The following is a 15,774-nucleotide window of genomic DNA, read 5'->3' on the forward strand; positions in this document are numbered from 1 at the left end:
TGCTTTCTTCTCTCAAGTCCATGGCAGAGGCAAGGCTACTATCTGTCACACTTGAAGGGCCGTGTTGTTTCATTTTCCTTTTGTTATGATTGTATGGTGCTACCAATGTTTTTCCCGAGAGGCTCTTACCTTGCAGGATTAACTATAATCAGGGTCTCAGTGAGGCTCCTTTCGTATCTTGGAATCAAGAGTTAATATCTCCTGAGGGGGGTTATTGAACAGGAGGGTTTTTAATCATGTTTGTTATGTGATTCGACCTGCGTATGTGTAGTGCTACTTAGGCTCATGGCTTGTGGTACACAACGGCCTTTGGAAGTGACGCGGCCTTTACGGTTGAGCGTGTTTTTTCTGGACTGCACAGTGTACCTGGTAACTGGGTGTGGTCACGTTTTTGACTCTCCATTTCCGCATTCCTGACCATGTGGGGACGGATGAATTCTGGTCCGCCGGTGTCTGGTTCATAGGAGGTGGTGAGTGCCCCAGCCATTGTGGGTGTCAGGTGCCGTTTAAATTTTCTTATTTGGTCCATTTTTTTATATTTAGTATCCCTGTTATGGAGGATTCTAATATTGTAGAGACAGACATCTCTGCATCAGATTCTGTTTCTGGTGAAGAATACAAATTTGCCCGGGTGATACATGCCCTCCAGTTATGTTCCGAATGCCGTTTTAGAGCGATCAATTCCTCGGGATCGGGGAATCAAGGGGCCGCTGAGCCGTCCGCCTCTGGGGGTCGGGTACCCTGAGTGACGAGTTCCCTACCACAAACACTTACTATGCATGCAGGTAACCCAGATTTTGCTTATCCTTCTCTGGAAGGTGGCTTGTTCCCTCCGGAGCTGATGGCACGTTTTTCGCATGTCCATAATCATGGCTCTGGTGCATCTGCAACTACCAGAAGTGTGTTTACGATATTGTACGTGCTCCGTTAACCGGGGCTCCTTAGGCATGGGATGGCCTACTCAGCTCTCCGGGGGAACGACTGTCCCTGAGGCTTCAGGGGGTCAACCTTCGGGGCTGGGGTCTTATTTTGCTCTGGCAAATGTATGCTGTGCCTTCCGTTATAGACTGGCGCGCCTTCATATCCTACTGAGGCACGTTTTGGCGTTGTTGGAGGATCCCATCCTTAATAGATATGGGGATTCTCAGTCTTTGAAAGGCTCGCAGGCTTAGGTATAGGAGGATGAAGTAATCTTCTTATAGCCTTGTTTGAGTGTGTCTGTTCTTCTTGGTCGATAACTTACTGGTTGCCTTATCTTTTATTTTAATCCGGTTAGGAGAGACTTTTTATATTATACTCATATTTATGCTTTTCTTCGGGAATGTTTCTGGAATTGATATTTGCAATTTTTTTGATCGCTCAGTTTACTTCTACGGAAGTTATTTGGTGAGAGGACATGTTAGTCCTATGTTTGTATGCTGTTTATCCCCCATCTCTGGGGGTGACTATCTGTGGCCTTGACAGTAACGTCCCTTAGTTTCAGGCTGGTCCTGATTGGGTTCGGATCCTTCTGTTCTTGCGGCCTATTTCAGACAAGTGGTGCCTATTCTGCCTGGCTGGTCCAGTTGGGGCGCCGAGTGTTTCACATTATTATTGGTGTTATTCCTTGTTTGTAAAAAGTTCAGCTAAGAATTTTTCCTTCGGGTCGGCTTCTGGACTTCGTCTGTTCTCCTTAGCAGTTTGGCCGCCTTCTGGGGGTAGCAAGGTAGCCTTGTGGTTGGAGAAATAGTCATCTGATGATTATACTATCTTTAAGGAGGGCCGTGTGGCTTTTCCTACTCTAGGGAGTATGTCATTTTCCTTATCAGGGACATTGAGTTGTATTGTCTCCTTCACCAAGCTTCGCTTAGTTTTTTTCTCCAACATTGGTGTGTCCGGTCCACGGCGTCATCCTTACTTGTGGGATATTCTCCTCCCCAACAGGAAATGGCAAAGAGTCCCAGCAAAGCTGGTCACATGATCCCTCCTAGGCTCCGCCCACCCCAGTCATTCTCTTTGCCGTTGCACAGGCAACATCTCCACGGAGATGGTTAAGAGTTTTTTTGGTGTTTAAATGTAGTTTTTATTCTTCTATCAAGTGTTTGTTATTTTAAAATAGTGCTGGTATGTACTATTTACTCTGAAACAGAAAAGGATGAAGATTTCTGTTTGTAAGAGGAAGATGATTTTAGCAGACAGTAACTAAAATCGATTGCTGTTTCCACTTCAGTTGGGGGAAACAGTTAGCAGACTTTTCTGCTTAAGGTATGACTAGCCATATTTCTAACAAGACTGTGTAATGCTGGAAGGCTGTCATTTCCCCTCATGGGGACCGGTAAGCCATTTTCTTAGTCAAAAACAAACAGAATAAAGGGCTTATTATGGGCTAAAAAACTGGTAGACATTTTTATGGGCTAAATCGATTGCTTTATTTGTGCATATTATTCAGATTTAGGCTAACAATTGGCATTTATAATCTTGGGGAACGTTTATAAAACGGCAGGCACTGTATTGGACACCTTCTTCAGTCAGGGGGCCTTTCTAGTCATAGACTGAGCCTCATTTTCGCGCCATTAATGCGCAGTTGTTTTTTGAGAGCAGGGCATGCAGATGCATGTGTGAGGATCTAAGAATCTCTGAAAAAGCTTTTAGAAGGCGTCATTTGGTATCGTATTCCCCTCAGGGCTTGGTTGGGTCTTAGCAAAGACTATATCTGGGACTGTATAGGGGTTAAATTGAAAAACGGCTCCGGTTCCGTTATTTTAAGGGTTAAAGCTCTGAAATTTGGTGTGCAATACTTTTAAGGCTTTAAGACACTGTGGTGAAATTTTGGTAATTTTTGAACAATTCCTTCATACTTTTTCACATATTCAGTAATAAAGTGTTTTCTGTTTGAAATTTAAAGTGACAGTAACGGTTTTATTTTAAAACGTTTTTTGTGCTTTGTTGACAAGTTTAAGCCTGTTTAACATGTCTGTACCTTCAGATAAGCTATGTTCTATATGTATGAAAGCCAATGTGTCTCCCCATTTAAATTTATGTGATAATTGTGCCATAGCGTCCAAACAAAGTAAGGACAGTACTACCACAAATAATGATATTGCCCAAGATGATTCCTCAAATGAGGGGAGTAAACATGATACTACATCATCTCCTACTGTGTCTACACCAGTTTTGCCCATGCAGGAGGCCCCTAGTACATCTAGTGCGCCAATACTTATTACCATGCAACAATTAACGGCTGTAATGGATAACTCCATAGCAAATCTTTTATCCAAAATGCCTACTTATCAGAGAAAGCGCGATTGCTCTGTTTTAAACACTGAAGAGCAAGAGGACGCTGATGATAATTGTTCTGTCATACCCTTACACCAATCTGAAGGGGCCATGAGGGAGGTTTTGTCTGAGGGAGAAATTTCAGATTCAGGAAAAATTTCTCATCAAGCTGAACCTGATGTTGTGACATTTAAATTTAAATTAGAACATCTCCGTGCACTGCTTAAGGAGGTATTATCTACTCTGGATGATTGTGACAATTTGGTCATTCCAGAGAAATTATGCAAGATGGACAGGTTCCTAGAGGTTCCGGTGCCCCCCGACGCTTTTCCTATACCCAAGCGGGTGGCGGACATAGTAAATAAAGAGTGGGAAAAGCCCGGCATACCTTTTGTTCCTCCCCCTATATTTAAGAAATTATTTCCTATGGTCGACCCCAGAAAGGACTTATGGCAGACAGTCCCCAAGGTCGAGGGGGCAGTTTCTACTCTAAACAAACGCACTACTATTCCTATCGAAGATAGTTGTGCTTTCAAAGATCCTATGGATAAAAAATTGGAGGGTTTGCTTAAAAAGATTTTTCTACAGCAAGGCTAACTTCTACAACCAATTTCATGCATTGTTCCTGTCACTACGGCAGCGTGGTTCTGGTTCGAGGAACTAGAAAAGTCGCTCAGTAGAGAAACTCCATATGAGGAGGTTATGGACAGAGTTCACGCACTTAAATTGGCTAACTCTTTTATTTTAGATGCCGCTTTGCAATTAGCAAAATTAGCGGCGAAAAATTCAGGGTTTGCTATCGTGGCGCGCAGAGCGCTTTGGCTAAAGTCTTGGTCAGCGGATGTGTCATCCAAGACAAAATTGCTTAACATTCCTTTCAAAGGTAAAACTTTATTTGGACCTGATTTGAAAGAGATTATTTCAGACATCACTGGGTGAAAGGGCGCTACGCCCTTCCACAGGATAGGTCTTTTAAGTCTAAAAATAAGCCTAATTTTCGTCCCTTTCGCAGAAATGGACCAGCCTCTAATTCTGCATCCTCTAAGCAAGAGGGTAATGCCTCACAACCCAAACCAGCATGGAAACCAATGCAAGGCTGGAACAAGGGTAAGCAGGCCAAGAAGCCTGCCACTGCTAACAAAACAGCATGAAGGAGTAGCCCCCGATCCGGGACCGGATCTGGTGGGGGGCAGACTCTCTCTCTTTGCTCAGGCTTGGGCAAGAGATGTTCAGGATCCTTGGGCGCTAGAAATAGTTTCTCAAGGTTATCTCCTGGAATTCAAGGAACTACCCCCAAGGGGAAGGTTCCACAAGTCTCACTTATCCTCAAACCAAATAAAGAGACAGGCATTCTTACATTGTGTAGAAGACCTGTTAAAGATGGGAGTGATGCACCCAGTTCCAATAAAGGAACAAGGAATGGGATTTTATTCCAATCTGTTCGTAGTTCCCAAAAAAGAGGGAACGTTCAGACCAATTCTGGATTTGAAGATCCTAAACAAATTACTATTCGAACGATTCTACCCACCATCCAGGAAAGTCAATTTATGACTACCGTGGATCTAAAGGATGCGTACCTACATATCCCTATCCACAAGGAACATCATCAGTTCCTAAGGTTCGCTTTTCTGGACAAACATTACCAGTTTGTGGCTCTTCCATTCGGATTAGCCACTGCTCCAAGGATTTTCACAAAGGTGCTAGGGTCCCTTCTAGCGGTTCTAAGACCAAGGGGCATTGCAGTAGTACCTTACTTGGACGACATTCTAATACAAGCGTCGTCCCTGTCAAAGGCAAAGGCTCATACGGACATCGTTCTAGCCTTTCTCACATCTCACGGATGGAAGGTGAACAATGAAAAGAGTTCTCTGTCCCCGTCAACAAGAGTTCCCTTCTTGGGAACAATAATAGATTCCTTAGAAATGAGGATTTTTCTGACAGAGGTCAGAAAATCAAAACTTCTAAGCTCTTGTCAAGTACTTCATTCTGTTCCTCGTCCTTCCATAGCGCAGCGCATGGAAGTAATAGGATTGATGGTTGCAACAATGGACATAGTTCCTTTTGCACGAATTCATCTAAGACCATTACAACTGTGCATGCTCAAACAGTGGAATGGGGATTATACAGACTTGTCTCCAATGATTCAAGTAGATCAAAAGACCAGAGATTCACTCCGTTGGTGGCTGACCCTGGACCATCTGTCCCAGGGAATGAGCTTCCGCAGGCCAGAGTGGGTCATTGTCACGACCGACGCCAGTCTAGTGGGCTGGGGTGCGGTCTGGGAATCCCTGAAAGCTCAGGGTCTATGGTCTCGGGAAGAGTCTCTTCTCCCGATAAACATTCTGGAACTGAGAGCGATATTCAATGCTCTCAGAGCTTGGCCTCAACTAGCAAAGGCCAAATTCATAAGGTTCCAATCAGACAACATGACGACTGTTGCTTATATCAATCATCAAGGGGGAACAAAGAGTTCCCTGGCGATGAAAGAAGTGACCAAAATAATTCAATGGGCGGAGGATCACTCCTGCCACTTGTCTGCGATCCACATCCCAGGAGTGGAAAATTGGGAAGCGGATTTTCTGAGTCGTCAGACATTTCATCCGGGGGAGTGGGAACTCCATCCGGAAATCTTTGTCCAAATTACTCAATTATGGGGCATTCCAGACATGGATCTGATGGCGTCTCGTCAGAACTTCAAGGTTCCTTGCTACGGGTCCAGATCCAGGGATCCCAAGGCGACTCTAGTAGATGCACTAGTAGCACCTTGGACTTTCAACCTAGCTTACGTATTCCCACCGTTTCCTCTCATTCCCAGGCTGGTAGCCAGGATCAATCAGGAGAGGGCCTCGGTGATCTTGATAGCTCCTGCGTGGCCACGCAGGACTTGGTATGCAGACCTGGTGAATATGTCATCGGCTCCACCATGGAGGCTACCTTTGAGACAGGACCTTCTTGTTCAAGGTCCATTCGAACACCCAAATCTGGTCTCTCTCCAACTGACGGCTTAGAGATTGAACGCTTGATTCTATCAAAGCGTGGGTTTTCAGATTCGGTGATAGATACTCTGGTTCAGGCCAGAAGACCTGTAACTAGAAAAATTTACCATAAAATATGGAAAATATATATCTGTTGGTGTGAATCCAAAGGATTCCCATGGAATAAGATAAAAATTCCTAAGATTCTCTCCTTTCTTCAAGAAGGTTTGGAGAAAGGTTTATCTGCAAGTTCTCTAAAGGGACAGATCTCTGCTTTATTTGTCTTACTACACAAAAGACTGGCAGCTGTGCCAGATGTTCAAGCATTTGTTCAGGCTCTGGTTAGGATCAAGCCTGTTTACAGACCTTTGACTCCTCCCTGGAGTCTAAATCTAGTTCTTTCAGTTCTTCAAGGGGTTCCGTTTGAACCCTTACATTCCGTAGATATTAAGTTACTATCTTGGAAAGTTTTGTTTTTGGTTGCAATTTCTTCTGCTAGAAGAGTTTCAGAGTTATCTGCTCTGCAGTGTTCTCCTCCTTATCTGGTGTTCCATGCAGATAAGGTGGTTTTGCGTACTAAGCCTGGTTTTCTTCCTAAAGTTGTTTCTAACAAAAATATTAACCAGGAGATAGTTGTACCTTCTTTGTGTCCGAATCCAGTTTCAAAGAAGGAACGTTTGTTACACAATTTGGACGTTGTCCGTGCTCTAAAGTTCTATTTAGAGGCTACTAAAGATTTCAGACAAACATCTTCCTTGTTTGTTGTTTATTCTGGTAAAAGGAGAGGTCAAAAGGCGACTTCTACCTCTCTTTCCTTTTGGCTTAAAAGCATTATCCGTTTGGCTTATGAGACTGCCGGACGGCAGCCTCCTGAAAGAATCACAGCTCACTCCACTAGGGCTGTGGCTTCCACATGGGCCTTCAAGAACGAGGCTTCTGTTGACCAGATATGTAAGGCAGCGACTTGGTCTTCACTGCACACTTTTGCCAAATTTTACAAATTTGATACTTTTGCTTCTTTGGAGGCTATTTTTGGGAGAAAGGTTTTGCAAGCTGTGGTGCCTTCCGTTTAGGTGACCTGATTTGCTCCCTCCCTTCATCCGTGTCCTAAAGCTTTGGTATTGGTTCCCACAAGTAAGGATGACGCCGTGGACCGGACACACCAATGTTGGAGAAAACAGAATTTATGCTTACCTGATAAATTAATTTCTCCAACGGTGTGTCCGGTCCACGGCCCGCCCTGGTTTTTTAATCAGGTCTGATGAATTATTTTCTCTAACTACAGTCACCACGGTATCATATGGTTTCTCCTATATATATTTCCTCCTGTCCGTCGGTCGAATGACTGGGGTGGGCGGAGCCTAGGAGGGATCATGTGACCAGCTTTGCTGGGACTCTTTGCCATTTCCTGTTGGGGAGGAGAATATCCCACAAGTAAGGATGACGCCGTGGACCGGACACACCGTTGGAGAAAGTAATTTATCAGGTAAGCATAAATTCTGTTTTTTCTAATGAGGTTGGGATGCTCTGCATTCTTTTTCCTTGGATGTGGGCCTCTAGTTACGTACTCTGAGGCAATATGGAGACTAGCCTTTGTTCTACTCACTCTTCGGGTAACTTATCCTCAATGTTCTCCCTTGGTCTTTAGAGTCTTGGCGTGTCACTGTCGTGCCCTAGCTCCTTTTTGGAGTGTTGGACTTCTGCAGGGGGCGTTCTCTTCCTTTTGGGTTGGGATCTACGAGTGAGTCTTGCCCCATTCTCCTGGGTAGTCCGGTTATTCCCCTGTGAGGTCTGCTTCTGCAGATGGGGTAGTTGTGTTCCCTGGGCTGTTGTTTGTTTTATACAATTTTAGGACTCAGACCTTTTAGTTTTTGTTTTGGATATTTCTGGATCTCCGGAAACTTATGATCCTTTGGCTCGTTCAGGGCGATCCATTTTTTCCAGGGACCATAGATTATGGCCTATGGACTAGCCAAATTAAGTCTGCTAGCAGCTTGGCCAGGATCCTGGGCGCTTTCGGATACGCTCCTTATGCTGGCCTGGCCCTTTGAACAATTTGGGCTCCCCTTCAGGGGTAGTTCTGTCTGTGTTCATTAGTGTTGTCTGGATGATTTTCATTCGGCTACCATTTTCAACAGACTATGGCTCATGTCTGGTGAGCATGTGCGCTGTTCTTATATGTGCATTTCTCTTTGGGAGGGGTTGTTTGTCCTTCTTAAGGAGACGGGTTGTTGTCCTGTGTGCAGGAGGTTGGAACAGGTGTTTTTATCCTGTATGTTCTGTTTTGTCTGTCGAGGTTGCAATCTCCATGTTGAGACTGTCAGTTATGCTGGGTCTTCATAGGGATCAACTGCATTTTGCTATGTTTATCTCCTATGGGGTTCTTTTTAGGAGGACCCATTTGCATTTGAAGGAGCTCTTGGGCTCCCGAGTTCGGTTGGGGTGGCCGAGTTCTCCCCATTACGTCCTTCCCTGAGGGTTGGTGATTAGGGTCCTTTCTGTTCCCCTGTTTTTCAGACCTGACTATCGCCTGAGCTGGTTCGGTGTAGAGCAGGATCTGAGATCTGTTGTACGTCCTCGGGTCATTTGAGGTTCGGTGAGCCTCTTTGAGGTTCTGTGATCCTCCTTGTTCAAGATATTGAGAAGGACTGGCGGCTTTTGTATAGCCTGTGATGTGCCCACTGTTTAGTGGATGTTTTTGCAGTCTGATGATTAGGGTTTGATATCTCTTTCAGCTGCTCTTACTTGCCTGCAAGTATTCTATTTCAGAGTCATCCTGGTATGACTGGGGCGTGTGGTATTGTCTCAGGTGTTAACTTACCTGGGGTTGCTGCACGTATTCTATCTATGAATATTTCGATATTCTGAGTTATCTGTAACTTGAGGACTCTGTCTTCGGTTGTCCTTTGGGGAGCGGTTGCACTGTTTTTAGGAGCATTTGTCTTAACCTTGTGGTTTCTGTAAGATCCGGGGTTTGGGCGTTGCCTGCATTGTTTCTCAAGACCGGTTCGGGTCTCTATGAGCTTGGTTCGGTTTTCGGGGTTCCTTATTTTATTTGGAACTTGTTGTACCCTATTTAGGGGTCTTCGGGAATCTTTGATTTTTTCTTCCATGTCTTCTCCTTTTTTGGGAGGTTTTGGTAGTTGATCCCTTTTCTCTAGTAAGGGGTGTGGGGTTGGGGACTGACTGCTGGGCGATGGTGTCTCCTGGAGGCGTGTTGGCTCAGTCGAGTCTATTCTGCGGTCTCTAGCAAGGCTTATGGACTATCTGCGGGTCAGTGTCCTTGGGGCTTTTTCTTTTTTTTAAATGTTCTCGGCTTCAGACGAAGCAGGTTTTTGTGGGTAGGGTTTTGCAGACTTGGTGCCCTCAGAATGGGCTGCCTCTTGTACCCACCCGTTTTGCATTCAGTGTCCTCTATAGCTTGTGTATTGTTTTCCCAAAAGTAATGAATGCAGCTGTGGACTCTTTCCATTTATGAAGAAAAACATAAATTATGCTTACCTGATCATTTTCTTTTCTTCAGATGGAAAGAGTCCACAGCTCCCCGTGAGTGTTTTTTATGTGGGGCATCTATTATATTTATTCTTCTGGCACCTTTTCACCCTGATATTTCTTCTACTGTTCCTTGTTCATCGGCAGAATGACTGGGGGATGAGGGAAGTGGGAGAGTTATTTAAGCCTTGGTTGCGGTGTATTTACCTCCTACTGGTGGCCAGGTTCTGAATTCCCAAAAGTAATAAATGCAGCTGTGGACTCTTTCCATCTGAAGAAAAGAAAATTATCAGATAAGCATAATTTATGGGGTTTTTTTTATCATATTTAGATAGCTAGAAGTAAAGGTGTACATAATAATGTTGTATGTGTTTGGTGATAATCCAAATGTTTTATATACACTGCTTATATGTTTGCTTGTACTGAACAATGTGACTGTAAAGCACATAAACACAAAGGTGGCTTCTGTATTGTAGTGAGGATTGTTGCTCTCAGGAATTTTGCCAAGCCTATACATTTTAGTAGAGACATCACCATATGTAAAGTCACACTTTATTTGTCATTATTAGATAACACACTTCCTTTTGCAGATAGAGAGAGGTTGAAGGCTATTGTAACTTCCATACCTGAATAGTTATATATGAAACTATAATAATGCACTAGGGGATTAAACTAAGTGTAAACAACAATATCTTATGTCATTTAGGCAATATTTACATGTTAGTTTTATATGATTTTCTATACCTTTGTATACATAGTACCATCAGATAGTACTGTACTGTAATTAGAAAAGTAATATGTGTTGTTTTAAACAAATGTAGACTATTGTTTGCGTTTTAGAACACACACAAAAAAAAGACACAGGCAGAGAAGATTGTGACTTACAGGTGGGGAAAAATAGTAAATTTTGATCAATTTATTTTTTAAAAAACATATTAATTAAAAAGTTTGCATTTCAGAATGATTTTGGAATCTCTGAATTTAGGAATTTGTACCTGTACCATTTAGTCATTAAATTATCAGACTATGATATATACTAATTTAAGTGTCCCTGACTTAAGTGTCCCTGCCTTTGTGTCACAGTTTGTAGTACATGCATGTATGCAGTTACCTTTATATGCAGACAGTTTAGCCATACTGCAATTTCTGCAATTTTATTGTTCTGTGGAGAGCAGATGTCAACTCATTGAAAGAAGCATACATCCTAGCAGATTGCCTTGAAAAACAAGCCTCTCATTAATGGGGAAATTAGCATTTCATAATTACTGGGGATAGTTAGAGAATTAATTTCATTGATTTCTTATAATCTAAGCAGTTCAGGTCTCTCACAGTACCACAATAAAGTATGCAAATTTTCCAAAAGTGCATAGCACACATAGTTTAAAAGTTTATATGCTGTAATTTATTGATAGGCAGAAATTATAAAGTAAAACGATTAGGGAAAACACAAAGGGCCAAATAGCGAGTGGAGCTTTAAAGGTTTGCGCCAGAGTGATAAGGGGTTTATCGCGGGTGTTTTGGCGCTTGTCGGGTTTACCCGCTGGTATTACAAATTGAAAGTAAACGCAATCTATTGAGCACAATCGCGATTTACACTAGAATGATTAACGCGACTAGTTAACTGTTTCGCGAAACATAAAAGTTGCACAAAACATATAAAAAATACATTGCAAAATATAGTTACACTCATAATAACACAATCTAAAACACAAAAGTTATAAAGGCTCAAAGATATGAGATCTCAGGTTTAAGAAAAAAAAGTAGCCATAACATAGACATCTTTAAAACTGAATATGTACTGTATGTGTGTGTGTGTGTATATATATATATATATATATATATTTATGTATATATATGTTTACACATCTGTATATATCTAATATATCTATACCTATATAGATATATATATTGTACAAAAAAACATTTTATATATATATATATATATATATATATATATAATTATTTATGGATAAAAAGAACATATTCTGTTATGTGCAGAACATTTGAATGTGAAATATTCATATTTTCATATCGGGTTAGCACACATGAAAGTATACGATCGGTTTGCGCTAAAGTGGGGTGTTTTTTTCCACTTTTTTTTTCTCCATCGACTTCTATGGGGGAACGCGCATGCAATATTCTAAGTTTGTCTTTTTGAAAACCATAATACGAGCGCACTCCGCCAAGTGCAATTAAGGCTTAAGCGGGAGCATTAATTAGTGCTCCACTTGTAATCTTGCCTAAAATAAGTAAGCAAATGAGGAAGGTTATGTATCCAAGAAATATTTGCATTGTAGATTTGAGTCTGGGAATAAATTGTGGAGTATCACGTTTGGAATTGAACCTGTACCTTCCTATAATCACTTAAACTCTGTAATAAATGTACAACGTCACTGTATATTTTATTAGCTATGTAATACAATACTGTTTGGTGTGCTCCAAATAATATAGAATCATCTGGGGGTGCTCAGGTAATAAAGCTGTAAAGTATTCAACAGTAAAATACCAGCCCGACACTCTCCTACATTTTTATTGCCTGTGACGTTTGAGGGAGAAACTTTACCCTTCCTCAGAGAAAGACTGGAAAGTAGCTCCCCAAAACTTCCATGGCAATAAAGTTTTTGTGCATAAAGAGAGTGTTAAGCTGGTATTTTACCTTTGGTGCGGGTACAGCGATTGGTTAGAATGTGGCCCCATCCTATGCAAACCTGTTTATGGAGGAATATGAGATATCCATGATGAAAATCTATTCAAACACTAATGTACATTACTGAAGGTGTTACATAGTTGATCTTTTCTTTGTCTAAAAGGGAGATAACAAATTCCCCTATCTGGTTCAAGGTTCATTTTGACTTAGAAGAAGTTGATTTTCTTGATCTTTGAATTTACAAGAACGGTAATTACCTGGCTACAACATTACATATATAAGGCCACTAACAGGAATTTAATCCTCCATGTACGGAGCTATATGGTCCATCCCTAAAGCGCAATTTGCAAGAGTGGCGCGCAACAATAATTGGTTTTTATGTCAGAAAAGTTTCTACAAAAGAGATGTGATTTGTCCATATTGAGGAAGGAGTTACAACACATGGGACAAGAAACCCAGGAGTCACTACTCCTAGACAAAGAACTAAGGAAGACAAATTATAAGAGACAAACCTTTGTCACTACATATATTGATGACAAACAGATGGTTGGCCAGATCCTCAAGAACTGCAGAAAATTGTGGCAAGGATACCCAACTCCCAGTTCAAAAAGTGAACCCTTTGGTCCATTACTATATGCCTAGCAATTTTCTTTCTTCTATAAAAAAAAAATGGCTGCTTTAAATGTCGCAGCTGTACTACATGCAATAGCATGTTACATCAGTTTCCGATTAAACATTTTCTAACTGGTAAGTAAAAATTTGTGGTCTATTTACTTTATTGTAGCTGTCGAATTTTCTATGTCTGTAAAACCTTAGACAACATTAGAACACATATGGCTAACCATAGTACAGCCATTAGAATGGCAATACATAAGCAGACGAGTAAACAACTGGTAAAAGGACATTTCTCCTGTTAAGTGTGATCAGTCCACGGGTCATCATTACTTCTGGGATATTACTCCTCCCCAACAGGAAGTGCAAGAGGATTCACCCAGCAGAGCTGCCATATAGCTCCTCCCCTCTACGTCACTCCCAGTCATTCTCTTGCACCCAACGACTAGATAGGATGTGTGAGAGGACTATGGTGATTATACTTAGTTTTATACCTTCAATCAAAAGTTTGTTATTTTATAATAGCACCGGAGTGTGTTATTCCTTCTCTGGTAGAATTTGAAGAAGAATCTACCTGAGTTTTTACTATGATTTTAGCCGGAGTAGTTAAGATCATATTGCTGTTTCTCGGCCATCTGAGGAGAGGTAAACTTCAGATCAGGGGACAGCGGGCAGATTAATCTGCAAAGAGGTATGTAGCAGCTTTTATTTTCTGACAATGGAATTGATGAGAAAATCCTGCCATACCGATATAATGTCATGTATGTATATTTTACACTTCAGTATTCTGGGGAATGGTACTTCACTGGAATTGCACTGTGTACATAAGACTTTAGCCTATTTTGCAGGGACTAGCAACAGGCTTTTTAATAAATCTTAATTTATATTAAACGTTTTTTGCTGGAATGTAAAATCGTTTGCATTTTCTGAGGTACTGGGTGAATAAAATGTTTGGGCACTATTTTTCCACTTGGCAGATGCTTGATCTAATTTCTGACAGTTTACTGATCTCTCTCACTGTTGTGTGTGAGGGGGAGGGGCCTTTTTTGGCGCTTTTGCTACGCATCAAAAAATTCAGTCAGAAGCTCATTGTATTTCCTGCATGATCCGGTTCATCTCTACAGAACTCCGGGGTCTTCAAAACTTGTTTTGAGGGAGGTAATCACTCACAGCAGAGCTGTGAGATTGTAGTTGACTGTGATAAAAAGTGTTTATTCTGTAACTTTTTTTCTGCTATCAGGGTTAGTTATCCTTTGCTAATGGGAACAAACCTTTGCTAAAATTGTGTTTTTTTACAAAGATTGATGCTATAACCTTTTCAGTTTATTAATTTTCAACTGTCATTAATCTTTCTGTGCTTTTTATAGGCACAGTACGTTTTTCATATCATAGTATTTTACTTGAATAGTATTTCCAAGTTGCAAGTTTATTTGCTAGTGTGTTAAACATGTCTGATTCAGAGGAAGATATCTGTGCTATATGTGCTAATGCCAAAGTGGAGCCCAATAGAAATTTATGTACTAACTGTATTGATGCTACTTTAAATAAAAGTCAATCTGTACAAATTGAACACATTTCACCAAACAGCGAGGGGAGAGTTATGCCGACTAACTCGCCTCACGTGTCAGTACCTGCATCTCCCGCTCGGGAGGTGCGTGATATTGTGGCGCCCAGTACATCTGGGCGGCCATTACAAATAACATTACAGAATATGGCTACTGTTATGACTGAAGTTTTGGCTAAATTACCAGAACTAAGAGGCAAGCGTGATCACTCTGGGGTGAGAACAGAGTGCGCTGATAATGCTAGGGCCATGTCAGATACTGCGTCACAACTTGCAGAACATGAGGACGGAGAGCTTCTTTCTGCGGCTGACGGTTCTGATCCAAACAGATTGGATTCAGATATTTCAAATTTTAAATTTAAGCTGGAAAACCTCCGTGTATTACTAGGGGAGGTGTTAGCGGCTCTGAATGATTGTAACACAGTTGCAATACCAGAGAAAATGTGTAGGTTGGATAAATATTTTGCGGTACCATCGAGTACTGACGCTTTTCCTATACCTAAGAGACTAACTGAAATTATTACTAAGGAGTGGGATAGACCCGGTGTGCCGTTCTCACCCCCTCCGATATTTAGAAAGATGTTTCCAATAGACACCACCACACGGGACTTATGGCAAACGGTCCCTAAGGTGGAGGGAGCAGTTTCTACTTTAGCTAAGCGTACCACTATCCCGGTGGAGGATAGCTGTGCCTTTTCAGATCCAATGGATAAAAAGTTAGAGGGTTACCTTAAGAAAATGTTTATTCAACAAGGTTTTATATTGCAACCCCTTGCATGCATTGCGCCGGTCACGGCTGCGGCGGCATTCTGGTTTGAGTCTCTGGAAGAGACCATTAGTTCAGCTACTCTGGATGAGATTACGGACAAGCTTAGAGTCCTTAAGCTAGCTAATTCTTTCATTTCGGAGGCCGTAGTACATTTAACTAAACTTACGGCTAAGAATTCCGGATTCGCCATTCAGGCGCGCAGAGCACTGTGGCTAAAATCCTGGTCAGCTGATGTTACTTCTAAGTCTAAATTACTTAATATACCTTTCAAAGGGCAGACCTTATTTGGGCCCGGTTTGAAAGAAATTATCGCTGACATTACAGGAGGTAAAGGCCACGCCCTGCCTCAAGACAGAGCCAAACCTAAGGCTAGACAGTCTAATTTTCGTTCCTTTCGGAATTTCAAAGCAGGAGCAGCATCAACTTCCTCTGCTCCAAAACAGGAAGGATCTGTTGCTCG

The 15,774-nt window shown here is 41.8% G+C and overlaps 1 protein-coding gene across 1 annotated transcript in view; it reads left to right on the top strand.

Moving 5' to 3' along the window:
• Positions 1-15,774, top strand: part of HMGXB3 (HMG-box containing 3) — a 517,423-nt gene that overhangs the window by 426,136 nt on the left and 75,513 nt on the right. The gene's annotated exons all lie outside the window — the stretch shown is intronic.

The sequence above is a fragment of the Bombina bombina genome, chromosome 6, assembly GCF_027579735.1.
Source record: "Bombina bombina isolate aBomBom1 chromosome 6, aBomBom1.pri, whole genome shotgun sequence".
Classification (NCBI taxonomy): Eukaryota; Metazoa; Chordata; class Amphibia; order Anura; family Bombinatoridae; genus Bombina; species Bombina bombina.